This window comes from Salmo salar, chromosome ssa19 (genome assembly GCF_905237065.1).
Source record: "Salmo salar chromosome ssa19, Ssal_v3.1, whole genome shotgun sequence".
Lineage (NCBI taxonomy): Eukaryota > Metazoa > Chordata > Actinopteri > Salmoniformes > Salmonidae > Salmo > Salmo salar.
Window position 1 is genome coordinate 10322642 of NC_059460.1, and position 18754 is coordinate 10341395.

At 45.4% G+C, this 18754-nt stretch overlaps 1 protein-coding gene across 2 annotated transcripts in view; it reads right to left on the minus strand.

The window, feature by feature from the left end:
• LOC106578422 (catenin delta-2) overlaps positions 1-9552 on the minus strand; it is a 462724-nt gene extending 453172 nt beyond the window's left edge. The window contains exon 1 of one of the 2 annotated variants that reach the window (XM_014157181.2): positions 9222-9552. The gene's annotated coding sequence lies outside the window, so the exon portion shown is untranslated. The remainder of the gene's footprint in view (positions 1-9221) is intronic. The other variant, XM_014157182.2, reaches the window with a different exon arrangement.
• Positions 9553-18754: the final 9202 nt, after the last annotated feature.

Consider the following 18754-nt stretch of genomic DNA (forward strand, 5'->3'; position numbering starts at 1 on the left):
CCACTCTGGCTGATCTGGGCAGTCGGGCCACTCTGGCTGATTCGGGCAGTCGGGCCACTCTGGCTGATCCTGGCAGTCGGGCCACTCTGACTGATCCGGGCAGTCTGGCCACTCTGGCAGCTCCGGGCAGTCGGGCCACTCTGGCAGCTTCGGGCAGTCGGGCCACTCTGGCAGCTCCGGGCAGTCGGGCCACTCTGGCATCTCCGGGCAATCGGGCCACTCTGGCATCTCCGGGCTGGCGGGCCACTCTGGCGACTCTTGACTGGCGGGCCGCTCTGGCGACTCTTGACTGGCGGGCAGCTCTGGCGACTCTTGACTGGCGGGCAGCTCTGGCGACTCTTGACTGGTGGGCAGCTCTGGCGTCTCTTGACTGGCGGGCAGCTCTGGCGACTCTTGACTGGTGGGCAGCTCTGGCGTCTCTTGACTGGCGGGCAGCTCTGGCGACTCCTGACTGAGCCGACGCACTGGAAGCCTGGTGCGTGGTGCTGGTACTGGGGTTATCAGCCTGGGAACACGCACCTCCAGGCTAGTGCGGGGAGCGGGAACAGGACGAGTCGGACTGGGCTGACGCACTGGAAGCCTGGTGCGTGGTGCTGGTACTGGACAATAACAATTAACCCTAATACTTGTCAGGACGTGACACAAACGAACACACGTATTGTAACTGGTGACGCCAACTTGACATTTCAAACCATATACAGAGCTTAGTTGTGTGCTATACACTGAGTGTACAAAACATTAGGACAGGACAGGTGCTCTTAGACTGACCAGGTGAATCCAGATGAAAACTATTAACCCTTATTGATGTCACTTGTTAAATCCACTTCAATCAGTGTAGATGAGGGGAGGAGACAGGTTAAAGAAGGATTTTTAATCCTTGAGACAATTGAGACATGTATTGAGTATCTCCATGCCTTCATACTAACCATGGTGCCCAAGCCTTCTAATGGTTGCCATGGTTTCTGGATGATGCCCTGGGTGCTTGATGGTAACCTGTTGACCCTCGAATCGCCCCATACAGATTTTGTGTGTATGTGTGTGTTTGTCCCAGCGTGAAACCACCCCCACCCACTGAGTTAGCCAACCACAGAGCTCCTTGGCTGGACTTGAGGCTGGGGATGGAGGGCCATGGAGCTCCATCTCAGTCCACAGGCTGAGGTACTGAATGCACTGTAATGGATGACGCATAACTGCTGCCTTGATAACCATACAGTATACATACTATATATAGTATGTCACTGTGCTTTCAGACTGTGTGTGTGTGTGTGTGTGTGTGTGTGTGTGTGTGTGTGTGTGTGTGTGTGTGTGTGTGTGTGTGTGTGTGTGTGTGTGTGTGTGTGTGTGTGTGTGTGTGTGTGTGTGTGTGTGTGTGTCGTTGTGTCCTATCCTTCCATTACTGCATGTCAAGAATTGACTGTAGTCATGGCAGTTGCCCCATCCAGTTACAGTAAGCAGAGGATGACAAGTAGGAACAGACACTATGGAGTTAAGTCATTACATCCACACAATACAAAGCCTACTCCCGCGGTAATGTTCTGATGTAATGTTGTGAAACACTGCTGGGTACAACAGACTAGATCATCATCAGTCACCATTGGATCCCACAGCATAAAGGTAATGCAAGGGGAATCTTGAGATAATCACAAACATTACCCTTCAGTTTGCCTTCATTTTAGAACCGGGTTAAATAAAACATGTCACATATATGACCAAAAGTATGTGGACACCTGCTTGTCGAACGTCTCGTTCCAAAATCATGGGCATTAATATGGAGTTGGTCCCCCTTTGCTGCTATAACAGCCTCCACTCTTCTGGGAAGGCTTTCGACTAGATGTTGGAACATTTCTGCGGGGACTTGCTTCCATTCAGCCACAAGAGCATTAGTGAGGTTGCGCACTGATGTTGGGTGATCAGGCCTGGCTTGCAGTTGTAGTTGCAATTCATCCCAAAGGTATTTGATGGGGTTGAGGTCAGGGCTCTGTGCAGGCCAGTCAAGTTCTTCCACACGGATCTCGACAAACCACTTCTGTATGGACCTCGCTTTGTGCACAGGGACATTGTCATGCTGAAACAGAAAAGGGCCTTCCCCAAACTGTTGCCACAAAGTTGGAAGCACAGAATCGTCTAGAATGTCATTGTATGCTGTACCATTAAGATCTCCCTTCAGTGGAAGTAAGGGGCCTAGCCCGAACCATGAAACACAGCCCCAGACCATTATTCCTCCTCCACCAAACTTTACAGTTGGCACTATGCATTGGGGCAGGTAGCTTTCTCCTGGCATCCGCCAAACCCAAATTCGTCCGTCGGCTTGCCAGATGGTGAAGCGTGATTCATCACTACAGAGAATGCGTTTCCACTGCTCGACCATGGAAACCCATTTCATGAAGCTCCCGACGAACAGTTCTTGTGCTGACACTGCTTCCAGAGGCAGTTTGGAACTTGGCAGTGAGTGTTGCAACCGAGGACATACGGTTTTTACGCACTACAGGCTTCAGCACTTGGCGGCCCCGTTCTGTGAGCTTGTGTGGCCTACCACTTCGCGGCTGAGCCGTTGTTGCTCCTAGACATTTCCACTTCACAATGACAGCACTTGCAGTTGACCGGGGCAGCTCTAGCTTTACACTCCAGGGGCGTTTAGGATGAGCAGACCTTTGTGTGTGTGTGTGTGTGTGTGTGTGTGTGTGTGTGTGTGTGTGTGTGTGTGTGTGTGTGTGTGTGTGTGTGTGTGTGTGTGTGTGTGTGTGTGTGTGTGTGTGCATGCTTGCGTTACTGTTACAGCTCTGAGTACTACAATGTGTCTCGTTTCATCTCCCTTCTGCCTCCAGAATCCAATAGAGTCAGAGATACAAGGCTATAGCCACTATACTGACAGGTTGGACAGAGATACAGGGCTGTAGCCACTATACTGACAGGTTGGACAGAGATACAGGGCTGTAGCCACTATACTGACAGGTTGGACAGAGATACAGGGCTGTAGCCACTATACTGACAGGGTGGACAGAGATACAGGGCTGTAGCCACTATACTGACAGGTTGGACAGAGATACAGGGCTGTAGCCACTATACTGACAGGTTGGACAGAGATACAGGGCTGTAGCCACTATACTGACAGGGTGGACAGAGACACAGGGCTATAGCCACTATACTGACAGGTTGGACAGAGATACAGGGCTGTAGCCACTATACTGACAGGTTGGACAGAGATACAGGGCTGTAGCCACTATACTGACAGGTTGGACAGAGATACAGGGCTGTAGCCACTATACTGACAGGGTGGACAGAGACACAGGGCTATAGCCACTATACTGACAGGTTGGACAGAGATACAGGGCTAGCCACTATACTGACAGGTTGGACAGAGATACAGGGCTGTAGCCACTATACTGACAGGTTGGACAGAGATACAGGGCTGTAGCCACTATACTGACAGGGTGGACAGTGACAGCCCACACTAGGCCTAATTGGCCTAAACATCAGCAAGAATGGAATAGGATGGACCACATCGCAGAGGTCAACAACACAGCCTAAAGGTCATATACTGTCCAGTAAAGCAACTGAAATTACCATCGGCTATTCAATACGGCTGTATCCATCTCCGTTTGAGGTCTTGTGAACATGGCTGAAAAAGGTGGATATGTGTCTCAGTCCTGGCCTTTGGTCACACCTCAAATACAATCCCATCACCAGAATTGAATAGAAAGGAAATGGTTGATAAACCCGAGTGGGGAAAAAAATAATCTTCTCACTGGTGTGTGTCACAGACGACACACACTGACACCTGCATACAAGGACAATCAAAACAGGTGCATTTAATATTGTTTCTCACACATGATTTCCCACTTGACCAGTCAAAGGGATAACACCATGGTACTGCTTCTCAGACCTAAACACACACATACACACACACAGCCACAGTCAATACATCTCTTCACTGCTAAAAACATGTCATTATGTTGCTATCCACTCAGGCATGTTTATGCATGTTGTGTCAGTTTATAAAAGAACAGGCGACTGTAACCAACCACGCACCAGTCGACTAGCTGTATGGATGTGTAGATTTTTTCCGCTGTGGTGCACACACAGATGATATTGTGTTTAGAGGCGGGCCACTTACAATACATCAATGTCATGTATGTAGACTCTATACAACCATTGAATTATATGACACTAGAGAGGGGAAAATGCAGACCATATCATTTAGTGCACAGGCAGAAGGATTAACCAGACAAAGCTAGAAATGTGTGTCCAACATGAGATAACAGCTATTGTCACTCCCTAGTCCCTCACCTCATACACACACTCACACACTCTCACACACACACTCACACTATCACACACAAACACAATCTCACACATACACACTCTCACACACACACTCTCAAACGCACATCCCTCCCACCTCCTCACCCCTACGTGAGGGATAACTCTGGGATAGATTATTCACGACTGGGGAAATCATCATGATCGTTGCGCAACAGGCATGGCTTCACTTTGATGCTCAATTAGCCTTGGGAGACCTGGCCAGCCCAACCAATTACCAATTTGCTGCGTCGGGGAGCGCGACAGGCAGGCAGGCACAAACACTGTGCATGTGGTGCGGTCACCACAGACGTATCGCTATCACTGGGCCCTTGCTTGTATGCTAATGCTCCTTTCATTTGGTTAAAAAGCCACCATTGGAATAATTGATGATAAATATAGCACTGTACATCATGTTGGGATTTCTCCCTCTCTCTCTCTCTTTCATTCTCTCACAATTGTACTCTGCCTTTCTGTCTCCCTCTCTCTCTCAAGCATCAACTCTATCACTGTCTCTGTTTTTCTCTTTCTCTCTCTGCCTCCCTCTACCCTGTATCCCTCTATCCCTTTACCCTCTATCCCTCCATCTCTCTTCCTCCAGAATGGAGGGATATGTGAGGGAAGAGGAAGAGAGGGAGACCCATCGCAGAGTGGCTCATTAGGAGACAGAAAGAGGGACTACTGGCTAGCTGGCCACTGGCTACATCCCAAATATTTCTCAACAGCCAGCCTGCTCTCAACTCCCCTTTCCTTGTACCCACTGCTTGTTTCCTCTCCTTTTTTCCTTTCCTTGGTCCTTAGTCTCCTTTCTTAGGACCTTGCCAATTCTCTTGTCCTTGTTCTTGCTAAGGTTGTGTGTCATTAATAAATCTTTCCTCCTGGCATTCCCTTACAGGCTGCCTTCTATTGTTGTTTTCATGAGACTATTCTCCCCACAGCCCTGATCTACAACACCACACCTCCTGGACCACCAGGTCAACAACACCACACCTCCTGGACCACCAAGTCTACAACACCATACCTCCTGGACCACCAGGTCAACAACACCATACCTCCTGGACCACCAGGTCTACAACACCATACCTCCTGGACAACCAGGTCAACAACACCATACCTCCTAGACCACCAGGTCTACAACACCATACCTCCTGGACAACCAGGTCAACAACACCATACCTCCTAGACCACCAGGTCAACAACACCATACCTCCTGGATCACCAGGTCTACAACACCATACCTCCTGGACCACCAGGTCAACAACACCACACCTCCTGGACCACCAAGTCTACAACACCATACCTCCTGGACCACCAGGTCTACAACACCATACCTCCTGGATCACCAGGTCTACAACACCATACCTCCTGGACCACCAGGTCTACAACACCACACCTCCTGGATCACCAGAGTAAGCCTATAGACAAGCACAGGAGTATGACAGAGCTGATGTACAGCACCAGTCAAAAGTTTGGACATACCTACTCAATCAAGTGTTTTTATTTATTTTTACTATTTTTTACATTGTATAATAATAGTGAAAACATCAAAACTATGAAATAACACAAATGGAATCATGTAGTAAGCAAAAAAGTGTTCAACAAATCAAAATATATTTTTGATTCTTCAAAGTAACCACCCATTGTCTTGATGACAGCTTTGCACACTCTTGGCATTCTCTCAATCAGCTTCACCTGGAATGCTTTGCCAATAGTTTTGAAGGAGTTACCACATATGCTGAGCACTTGTTGGTTGCTTTTCATTCACTCTGCAGTCCAACTCATTCCAAACCATCTCAATTGGGTTGAGGTTGAGTGATTGTGGTGGCCAGGTCATCTGATGCAGCACTCCATCACTCTCCTTCATGGTCAAATAGCCCTTACACAGCCTGGAGGTGTGTTGGGTCATTGTCCTGTTGAAAAACAAATGACAGTCCCACTAAGTGCAAACCAGATGGGATGGTGTATCGCTGCAGAATGCTGCGGTAGCCATGCTGGTTAAGTGTGCCTTGAAGTCTAAATACATCACAGACAGTGTCACAAGCAAAGCACCACCACACCATCACACCTCCTCCTCCATGCTTCACGGTGGAAACCACACATGCAGAGATCATCTGTTCACCTACTCTGCGTCTCACAAAGACACAGCGGTTGGACTCATCAGACCAAAGGACAGATTTCCAACGGTCTAATGTCCATTGCTCGTGTTTCTTGGCCCAAGCAAGTCTCTTCTTCTTATTGGTGTCCTTTAGTAGTGGTTTCTTTGCAGCAATTCGACCATGAAGGCCTGATTCACACAGTCTCCTCTGAACAGTTGATGTTGAGATGTGTCTGTTACTTGAAATCTGAGGTGCAGTTAATTCTAATGAACTTATCCTCTGCAGCAGAAGTAACTCTGTGTCTTCCTTTCCTGTGGAGGTCCTCATGAGAGCCAGTTTCATCATAGCGCTTGATGGATTTTGCGACTGCACTTGAAGAAACTTTCGAAGTTCTTGACATTTTCCAGATTGACTGACCTTCATGTCTTAAAGTAATCATGGACTGTCGTTTCTCTTTGCTTATTTGAGCTGCTCTTGCCATAATATGGACTTGGCCTTTCACCCAATAGGGGTATCTTCTGTATACAACCCCTACCTTGTCACAACACAACTGATTGGGTGAAACGCATTAAGAAGGAAAGGGAATTCCACAAATTAACCTTTAAAGCACACCTGTTAATTGAAATGCATTCCAGGTGACTATCTCATGAAGCTGGTTGAGATAATGTCAAGAGTGTGCAAAGCTGTCATAAAGGAAAAGGGTGGCTACTTTGAAAAATCTCAAATATAAAATAAATGTTGATTTTTTTTTAAACTTCTTTGGTTACTACATGATTCCATTTGTGTTATGTCATAGTTTTGATGTCTTCACTATTATTCTACAATGTAGAAAATAGTAAAAATAAAGAAAAACCCTTGAATGAGTAGGTGTGTCCAAACGTTTGACTGGTACTGTACATATACAGCGGAAGTGGGAGGACCAACAGTGAGTTTAATCAGAGAAGAAGAGATGAAGCGAGAGGATTTACTCCGCCCAAAATCTGTCCGTGTGTGATAAGCCCTTTCTTCTATGGAGGTCTATGAGAGAGTGTGGAATTATGTGAAGCTTATTTGATCGAATAGAACTGTTGTAATGTTAATGGCTGTTACAAATGTACTGATATAAGTGGATGCACATGGCATTCCAGCATCTTTGAGAACAACTACTTAGTTGTGCCTGTTGTTCACACGTGTATCTGCCCTCTCATTGGCTAGAATGATCCCACTTGATCTGACCTCCTCCCTCCTGCCTTCCATTCATAGATGTGTGGAATGACAGTCTTAAACCACAACACACATAGAAAAGATCATTCAGACTCAGATTTAGCCTCTCTATCGCTTCATCATTTGACATGCACACACACGCGCACACACACTCAAAGAGAACACTAACTCACAGGGAAACGTTCTGGAACAGTGTCAGCATTCTGTCATGTGATGGGTTGCCAATGAACTGGGCCGGCAGATCAATAGACCAACCGACAGGTTCTTCAACACAAAACACCTTCACTCCCATCGCAGAGAAACAGAAGGGATATATTCACCTCGCTGTGCATTCATCTGCTCACATAATGAAGGACAAGGTGCCTCACGCCCACTGCACATAAAGAGGCTAATATTTAGGAAATTACTGGGTTGGATAGCTAGAGGGAGAGAGCGAGACAGAGACAGAGAGATTCAGCACCATGGATAGTAGCCTCAACGCTTGTAATTGAAGAGAGAGAGAGAGAGAGAGAGAGAGAGAGAGAGTGTGGTGTGTGTGTGTGTGTGTGTGTGTGTGCATGCGTGAAAGATGACTCGACATTGAGTTGATGGATCCTCTTAAGGTTCCTTAAGGAGATTTGTCAATGATGCCAAATTCGTTATTGATGTTGGTGCCCAAATAATCCACTTACAGAAACTCTATTTTATTTACATTGGTTAAGCAGAAGGGCCTTGATAATAGTGGTAATAATGATGCTCCTGGGTATGCACTCTGCTCAAACCCAGCTGATCTATGTATAGATGGAAATGCCCTTACAATCTGAAGGCATGCCAAACATCACCCCCACCCTACTTTCTTCTTCCCCCTCCTCCACCTCTTCTCCATCCCCAAGTCAAAATACTGCGCTGTGCCAAACAGCCGATGCAAAACCCTCCCTAACCCCCCCCCCCACAGCTATCGATTGAACCAAGACAGTGGTGAGAAACGGAGACCTCTCATTTCTCCCTGTTTTTATCACCACCCCAAACACCATCCATCTCGTTCCTTCTGTTTCTCGCGCCTGTCTTTGCAGGTGCATCGTTCCGTTTTAGATTCACATTCATCTCCAATGGACGCTATTCTATTTAAGCAGTATTCCATGTAGAACAATATCAAACGAGTATACAGCTACTGTATGTATGAATTTGTTTTAGTTAACATTTTCACTCTCTCTCTGTTCTCTCTCTATAAATCTCTCACGCGCTGCCGACGGTTAGCTAAATTTGGGTCAGTCGGTGTAGTGAACTCGAGCCAAGTCCTCACGCGCAGAATCGCCTCGGGTGAGCGAGCTCAGCTCTGTCAGAATTGAACGGATTTCCCCATCACCACGGTTCCTTCCTAATCATATCTACATGAAGCCTACATGACGGGCTATAAACCTATTATCAAGTTAGCGTTTATGCATCTTTAAGCTACTTCACATAACGGCTTCAACTGCGATTACAACGGCAAAACGACACGCATCAACAACATTCGTCCTCTCCCGGGGTAGGCTAGAACACCTATTCTCCCAATCTTCACCATGACAAGGTGGAAGAGTCAGAACATGAGGAGGAAGGGAAGCTTAGAATAAACACAGTAAAGCTGGATGACTTTGCACTTACCGAAATAAAATCCTGGGTTACGTCAACAACGACACTTATTATCCACGTCTTCCCTTGGCAGCTTTCAGTAGTATGCTGTGTGCTCAGAACGGAACCGCTCTCTCACTGTTCCCTGCAGGGGGTCTGGGGGTGGACCGACCATTCGCTGGATGCTTGCCGGGACAGGCATAGGCGGGGAGAGAAGAAAAAGAGGAGGCGGCGAAGCGGTGGTAGGCTACAAAGCAAAAGACTGGAGCGAAGTACTGCTGCGCACTGGAACGAGAGGCAAGAACGCTGGAGAGGCAGGCTCGGCAGCTCCCCCGGTCTGTAGCTAACACACCAACACACATACTACACGCACACACGCACCGCAGCATCCAGATTGAGGCTCACATGTAGAAAGAGTGCCATCTTCAGGTTGTGAGAGAAGCATCTCTTCTAACTGGAATTAATGGGGAGAAATATATGCGTGATCGTGTGCGTGCGTGCGAGATTACTGGACATTGAGTTGATGGATCGTCTAAAGGATCCTCAATGAGCTTGAATGAAATTCGTTATTGATGTTGGTCCCCAAATAATACACTAACAGAAACACGATTTTTTTTAAAAAACTGGTTAAGCAGAAGGGACTCCACCCACCCTACTTTCTTCTTCCCCCTCCTTCACCTCTTCTCCATCCCCAAGTCAAAATACGCTGCTGTGCCAAACAGCCGATGCAAGACCCTCCCTAACTCTCGCCACAGCTATCGATTAAACCAAGACATAGGGGAGAAACGGAGAAAGGGAGACTTCTCATTTCTCCCTGCATCTTCAGGTTTGAGAGAAGCATCTCTTCTAACTGGACATAATGGTGAGAAATATAAAAAATTATTATTGTGTAAAATTCAGAAAGCCAAAGTGCATAAGGTTTAAGGAGGAAACATGAATTGTTGACTTGGGGCTTGGTTGAAACGTAGGGTTTTAGTGACTGTAAATACGCATACTTTAAAACAAGTTGATCATTCATTCATGGAGATTGGTGAAGTCCCACACTGATAAGCTTGCACAGGTACAAACACACACAAAGGACTCCCAACACCAGTGGTCAAATCAAATCAAATTGTATTGGTCACATACACATATTCAGCAGATGTTATTGCGGGTGTAGTGAAATGCTTGTGTTCCTAGCTCAAACAGTGCAGTAGTATCTAACAATTCACAACAATACACACACATCTAAAAGTAAAAGAATGGAATTAAGAAATATATAAATATTAGGACGAGCAATGTCGGAGTGGCATTGACTAAAATACAGTAGAATAGAATACAGTAGAATAGTATATACATATGAAATGAGTAAAGCAGTATGCAAACATTATTAAAGTGACTAGTGTTCCATTATTAAAGTGACCAGTGATTCCATGTCTATGTATATAGGGAAGCAGGTTGAGTCACCGGGTGGCAATGGTGTAAATGACTTACACTACCGTTCACAGGTTTGGGGTCACTTAGAAATATCCTTGTTTTTGAAAGAAAAGCACATTTTTTGTCCATTAAAATAAGATTAAATTGATCAGAAATACAGCGGAGACATTGTTAATGTTAAAATGACTATTGTAGCTGGAAACGGCAGATTTTTTATGGAATATCTACATAAGCGTAGGGGCCCATTATCAGCAACCATCACTCCTGTGTTCCAATGGTACATTGTGTTAGCTAATCCAAGTTTATCATTTTAAAAAGCTAATTGATCATTAGAAAACCCTTTTGCAATTATGTTAGCACAGCTGAAAACTTGTGCTGATTAAAGAAGCAACAAAACTGCCAAGAAACTGAAGATCTCGTACAACGCTGTGTACTACTCCCTTCACAGAACAACGCAAACTGGCTCTAACCAGAATAGAAAGAGGAGTGGGAGGCCCTGGTGCACAACTGAGCAAGAGGACAAGAACATTAAAGTGTCTAGTTTGAGAAACAGACGCCTCACAAGTCCTCAACTGGCAGCTTCATTAAATAGTACCCGCAAAACACCAGTCTCAATGTCAACAGTGAAGAGGCGACTATGGAATGGTGGCCTTCTAGGCAGAGTTCCTCTGCCCAATGTCTGTGTTCTTTTGGCCATCTTAATCTTTTATTTTTTTGGGCCAGTCTGAGATATGGCTTTTTCTTTGCAACTCTGCCTAGAAGGCCGGCATCCTGGAGTCGCCTATTCACTGTTGATGTTGAGACTGGTGTTTTGCAGGTACTATTTAATGAAGCTACCAGTTGAGGACTTGTGAGGCATTGCCATGCAGTCATGGGTGAACAGGGAGTACAGGAGGGGGCTGAGCACGCACCCTTGTGGGGCCCTTGTGTTGAGGATCAGCAAAGTGGAGGTGTTGTTTCCCACCTTCACCACCTGGGGGTGGCCCCTCAGGAAGTCCAGGACCCAGTTGCACAGGGTGTGGTTCAGACCCAGGGCCCCGAGCTTAATGATGAGCTTGGAAGGTACTATGGTGTTGAAGGCTGAGCTATAGTCAATGAACAGCATTCTTACATAGGTATTCCTCTTTTCCAGATGCATCATCCCTTGATCTATTGGGACTGTATGCAAATTGAAGTGGGTCTAGTGTGTCAGGTAAGGTAGAGGGGATATGATCCATAACTAGCCTCTCAAAGCACTTCATGATGACAGAAGTTAGCGCTATGGGGCGATAGTCACTTAGTTCAGTTACCTTTGCTTTCTTGGGTACAGGAACAATGGTGGACATCTTCAAGCAAGTGGAAGTAGTAAACTGGGATAGGGAGAGTTTGAATATGTCCTTAAACACTATAGCCAGCTGGTCTGTGCATGTTCTGAAGATACGGCTAGGGTTGCCGTCTGGGCCGGCAGCCTTGCGAGGGTTAACACGCTAAATGTCTTACTCACTTGCCATGGAGAATGAGAGCCCACAGTCCTTGGGAGCGGGCCATGTCGGTGACACTGTGTTATCCTCAAAGTGGGCGAAGAACGTGTTAAGCTTGTCCGGGAGCAAGATGTCGGTGTCCGCAACATGGCTGTTTTTTCCTTTGTAATCCGTGATTGTTTGTAGACCCTGCCACATACGTCTCGTGCCTGAGCCGTTGAATTGCGACTCCACTTTGTCGCTGTACTAATGTTTTGCCTGTTTGGTTGCATTACAGAGGGAATAACTACACTGTTGGTATTTGACCACATTTCCAGTCACCTTGCCATGGATAAATGCAGTGGTTCTCGCTTTCAGTTTTGCGTGAATGCTGCCGTTTATCCACTGTTTCTGGTTTAGGAAGGTTTTAATAGTTACAGTGGGTACAACGTCCCCTATACACTTCCTGATTAACTCAGTCACGTGTCCGTGTATACATCAATGTTATTCTCAGAGGTTACCCGGAACATATCCCAGTCCGCATGATCAAAACAATCTTGAAGCATGGATTCCGATTGGTCAGACCAGCGTTGAATAGACCTTAGCACGGGTACTTCCTGTTTGAGTTTCTGCCTATAGGAAGGGAGGAGCAAAATGGAGCCGTGATCTGATTTGCCAAAGGGAGAGCGGGGGAGGGCCTTGTAGGCATCCCGGAAGGGGGAGTAGCAGTGATTGAGTGTTTTAACAGCAAGAGTACTACAGTCAATGTGTTGATAGAACTTCGTTAGCGTTTTCCTCAAATTTGTTTTGTTAAAATCCCCAGCTTCAATAAATCCGGCCTCAGGATATGTGGTTTCCAGTTTGCACAAAATCTAGTGTAGTTCCTTGAGGGTTGTCGTGGTATCGGCTTGAGGGGGAATATACACGGCTGTGACTATAACCAAAGAGAATTCTCTTGGGAGGTAATACGGTCAGCATTTGATTATGAGGTATTCTAGGTCGGGTGAACAAAAGGACTTGAGTTTCTGTACGATATCACAATCACACCATGAGTAGTTAATCATGAAACATACACCACCACCTTTCTTCTTCCCAGAAAGGTCTTTATTACTGTCTGAGCGATGTACTGAGAACCCAGATGGCTGTATGGACGGGCACAGTATATCCTGAGAGAGCCTTGAGTCTGTGAAACAGAGTATGTTACAGTCCCTGATGTCTCTCTGGTAGGAAATCCTTACCCTGAGCTTGTCTACTTTATTGTCCGTAGACTGAACATTAGCAAGTAATGTACTCGGAAGCGGTGGATGGTGTGCACGCCTCCTGAGTCGGACTAGAAATCCACTTCGAATACCTCTTCTCTGCCGGTGGCGTCGTGGAGCAGCTAATGGGATAAGTTGCTCTGGGGGGTACGAACAAAGGATCCAATTCGGGAAAGTTGTATTCCTGGTCGTAATGCTGGTGAGTTATCGCCCCTCTGATATCCAAAAGTTATTTCCGGCTGTTTGTAATAACACAAAAAAATGTTCTGGGCTATTAATGTAAGAAATAAAATACAAAAAAACTATATACTGCAAAGTTGCTTAGGAGCTAGAAGCAGAGCTGCCATGTCTGCCATCTTGCTAGTATCTATATATTTGGTCCAAGGTTGTTCAGTGCTGCACATAATGGAGTAGTAGGCTAGCAGTAGTTCACATGGTGCTGAGCTGGTCATGGTCTCTCTCATGAGGTAGATTTTTGATGATAGTTCTAGTTATTTTTAATTTTTTTCTTAGTCTGTCTGTCTGTCCAGCCTGGTAGCAACTGTTAAGCGTCAGTCTGGTATGCTTTTTCTAAAAGATAGTGAAGCATAAGTCAATACATTGCATTCAAAGCAAAAAAGTTGGTGATAAATCTGCAATTGGAAAATGTGTGAAAGACTCAGACAGACATGTCTCGGTCTATCCTTCCTCTCTCTCTCTTCTATCTCTACCTCCTCTCTCCCTCCACTCCCTCGCTCTCTCTCACCCATCCTCTCCTGTCTTCCCTCCTTCACCCTCTCTCTCTCCTGTCTCTCCCTCACTCTCCCCCTTCTCTTCCCCCCCTCCATTCTCTCTCCCTCCTCTCCCCCACCTCCACAGACAGACATACAGACTATCTGTGCATCAATATCCTATCTGTTGACTCTCTCTCCCCCCTCTCTCCTTCACCCTTCTCTCTGTCTCCCTCCTTCACCCTCCATTCTCTCTTCCTCTTTCTTCACCTCCCTCCCCCTCCTCTCATCTCTCTCCCATCTCTCTCTCTCCCCCTCGCCTCTCCCACCTCCATAGATGGCTGTCTGTCTGAGTCTTTCACCAATTTACCCTTTGCAGGTTTATCACCAATTATTTTGCCTTGAACGCAATGTACACCTCATGTGTACTCCTCATGTATGCCTCATGACAAATATCTTTTTGTAAAAGCATACCAGACTGACACTTAACAGTGATTGAAGGGGAAGGTGCTCAACAACAAAAAAAGGGTTACGCACCCATGTAACATTGTTAAGCATAGGCCTATTTATTTCTGCAACAACACACTCTCTCATTACACATTTTAAGTTACAGTGCCTCCTAAAGACATGATTGACATCGGGGAAAAGAGGCACATTGTATCAGCAGATCATTGATATTGATGTTAATCTGCTAGTTAGCTAGCTCAATTATTTGTTTTACTCATTATGATTTATCTTTAATGCTCTTAAATAATAACGTCATAATATAATATTCAGAATCTTCTAACTCATTATATATGGCCAGCTGGCTAGTGGCTTGTGTGACTACTGTAGTATGTGGTGGTTAGCTGGAGTCTAGACTAGCTGTGTTGCTGCTGCCCTGACACACGTGTGCAACTCCCGACTGAAGAAGGGATGGAGTTGGGTTGGAGGGTTGTACAGCCACTCCTCTCTATGTCTTTTTTGCCTTTCTCTGCTGCGCGTTGGCTATCAACCAACCAGACCGAATACTGATGTTGATGTAAATCAAGTGTTATCAAGTGTTGATCAAATGTTATGCTGCTGTGGCAGTACTGTTGATTTTTAAACTAGGTAGCTATATTTAAAAGAATATATACAGTACCAGTCAAACGTTGACACACCTACTCATTCCAGGGTTTAGCTTTATTTTTACTATTTCTACATTGTAGAATAATAGTGAAGACATCAAAACTATGAAATAACACATATGGAATCATGTAGTAACCAAAAAAGTGTTCAACAAATATATTTTATATTTGAGATTCTTCAAAGTAGCCTTGATGACAGCTTTGCACACTCTTGGCATGGGAGGGAGGCCTGATGAGCCGGCTGAGGCATGGGAGACTGACGAGCTAACCAACGCTTTAGAACCTGTCGAGCCAGCTGAGGCACGGAAGCCTGACAAGCTAGCTGAGTCATCCCCGGTAGCTTCGGCAATGGAAGCCTGACGAGCCAACCGAGGCTTGTAAACCTATCGAGCCAGCTGAGGCATAGAAGCCTAACGAGCCAGCTGCCCTTGGACCCAACGTCACCAAAAATCCTATTGCTTCCCTTTGGCGAGGCGTTATACTGTAGCGTCTGAGGAAAGAACCAAAGGGAATGACAGATATAGGGGAGGTAATCAGGAAGGTGATGGAGTCCAGGTGAGTCTCATGAGGCACAGGTACGCGTAACAATGGTGACAGGTGTGCATAATAATGAGTAAACTGGCAACAACGATCGCCAGAGAGGGGGAGTGGGAGTAGGCGTGACACCTTGAGACAATAGAGACATGGATTGTGTATGTGTGCCATTCAGAGGGTGAATGGGCAAGACAACAGATTTAAGTGCCTTTGAACGGGGTATGTTAGTAGGTGCCAGGCGCACCGGTTTGAGTGTGTCAAGAACTGAAAAGCTGCTGAGTTTTTCACGCTCAACAGTTTCCCGTGTGTATCAAGAATGGTCCACCACCCAAAGGACATCCAGCCAACTGGACACAAATGTGGGAAGCTTTGGAGTCAACATGGGCCAGCATCCCTGTGGAACGCTTTTGACACTTTGTAGTCCATGCCCTGACGAATGGAGTCTGTTCTGAGGGCAAAAGGGGGTGCAACTCAATATTAGGATTGTGTTCCTAAAATGTTGTACACTCAGTGTATATAGTGTGTATCACAGGAGGTTGGTGGCACCTTAATTGGGGAGAACGGGCTTGGTTGGAACGGAATAAGTAGAATGGTACCAAATACATCAAACATGTTTTCCAAGTGTTTGATGCCATTCCATTTTCTCTGTTCCAGCCATTATTATGTGCTGTTCTCCCCTAAGCAGCCTCCACTGGTGTGTATATATAGTCTAGTGAGTGTGCGTAGGGTCAGTGCAAGATAGAGTCAGTGTAGATAGTTTGGGTAACCATTAATTGACTATTTAGCAGTCCTATGGCTTGGGGGTAGAAGCTGTCTGGGAACGATGTTTCGGTAACGTTTGCTGGATGTTAACAGAGTGAACAGTCTATGGCTTGGTTGGCTGGAGTCTGAGGCAATTTTTTGGGCCTTCCTCTGGCACCGCCTGATATAGAGGTCCTTGATGGCAGGGAGCTCGGCCCCAGTGATTTACTCTTTCTCGTATAGTCCACAATCAGCTCCTTGGTCTTACTGAGGTTGAGGGAGAGGTTGTTGTCCTGGCACAACACTGCTAAGTCTCTGGCCTCCTCCCTGTAGGCTGTCTCATCCTCGCCGGTGATCAGGCCTACCCCATCATGTCATCAGAAAACTTGATGATGGTGTTGGAGTCGTGCGTGGCCACGGAGTTGTGGGTGTCTATCTTATTTTTCCTCTGAGGGTAAATTCTAATATTCATTAATCAAATGAAATTGATTCCCCTACTCATGGACTTAAACGTGGTGCCTGAATATAACTTGTCTAGTTGTTGTTTATCTGCCTGTTTCTGATACGGTTTAGATTCATTGATAGGCTACTGTGTAACATTTATATTTACAACAAATAGGTAATAGACAATCAATGGTCATTTTGTTTTAGCATTTAACAATATTACAATTTACACATTACTGACTCACTACAACTCAGTAGGAAACAGACATAGAGATGGACGTTACCTATAGCCTACATTTATTCAGAAATTCAGTTTCAAGAATTTTGTCATTGTTTAGCTCAGTCTAACAAACATTTCATACTCACGGTACTTACTGGTTCTGATCAGCTGTGGTATTTGGTATTTGTATGTAGCTATGTAATTATCTTGAAAAGTTTATTCAGCTAAGATTTGTATGTAAGTCAATTTCCTTTTGGGGTTTTGTAGCCTACATGTAATTTCTTGCTTTCGCCATCCATTCACTAAACATATGGACATCCTGCACTTGCACTTGTAATTAAACCATTCTGCACTTGAATACCTTATCAAAGCATGCCTTCCTGTCACCTCCTTTGTCCTTAAGGGTCAATTATTTTACACCCACAATGACACACACACACAGTCTTGTACAGCTAACCTTATGGGGGCACACAATTCAGTCCCATTCAAAATCCTATTTTCCCTAACCCTAAACCTAAACTTAACCCTAACCCGTACTCTTACTCTAACCCTAACCTTAACCCAAAATCCTAACCTTAACCCTAACCCTAGCTCCTAACCCTAAACCAAATTCTAACCCTAGACCCCCTAGAAATAGCATTTGACTTTGTGGGGACCAACAAAATGTCCTCAGTTGGTCAAATTTTGTTTGTTTTCTGATCCCCAAAAGAATAGTTAAACACACACACACACACACACGCACACACACGCGCGCACACACACACAACACACACAGACACACAGGAATTCAGACTTCACAGTTCAGTTTAACATATAATCAATTTTTGTTGAAAGCAAAACATTGATATAATCATTGTAAAATGATGACAGTGTGCATTGACACCAATCAACCCAGTAAAACCAACACCCAAATATCAAATAGAAGATTTATGTGGCTCTTGCTAAAAGTCATTAACTATATGGGGAATAGGGTGCAAGTCAATGAGATGGCTGGAGACTCAACCAGTGAGATGAATAGATATGCTAGTTACCTGAATGGCAATGAACTTGACTCTCGCTCTGAGGACATGATAAGGGAAAAGACACCTTTTAAGATGAGCAGCACATTTTTACCTCCCGAAATAAATCCCTCTCTTGAAACATACTGCCTTCTTGTTGAGAAAGATGTATATCATTTCCTGGCTAAGAAACAAGAATACAACTATACATGGTATTCCACAATATATCCAAAGCAGAAAAATAATCCCTTATGGCAGTGGTTCCCAACCTTTACTGTACCACCAACTGAATTTTGCTCAGCCTGGAGTACCCCTGAAGTACCTCCTTATGTGCATTTTACCAGTAGACCTATGCTTCCATGAGTCTTCTCAAATACCTCCTGTGGATAGGCCAAGTAGCCCCAGGGGTCCTACTACCCATGGTTGTGAACCACTGCCTTATGGAACTCAAGAATGACTCTACTATCATTATAAAACCTGCTGACAAAGGAGGTGCAAAAGTGATGCAAAAGGCTGCAGAAGGCTGCAGACTATGTCTTCCCTGTGTCGCTCAGTTGGTAGAGCATGGTGTTTGCAACGCCAGGGTTGTGGGTTCGATTCCCACGGGGGACCAGTATGGAGACAAAAAAATGTAAGAAATGTATGAATTCACTACTGTAAGTCGCTCTGGATAAGAGTGTCTGCTAAATGACTAAA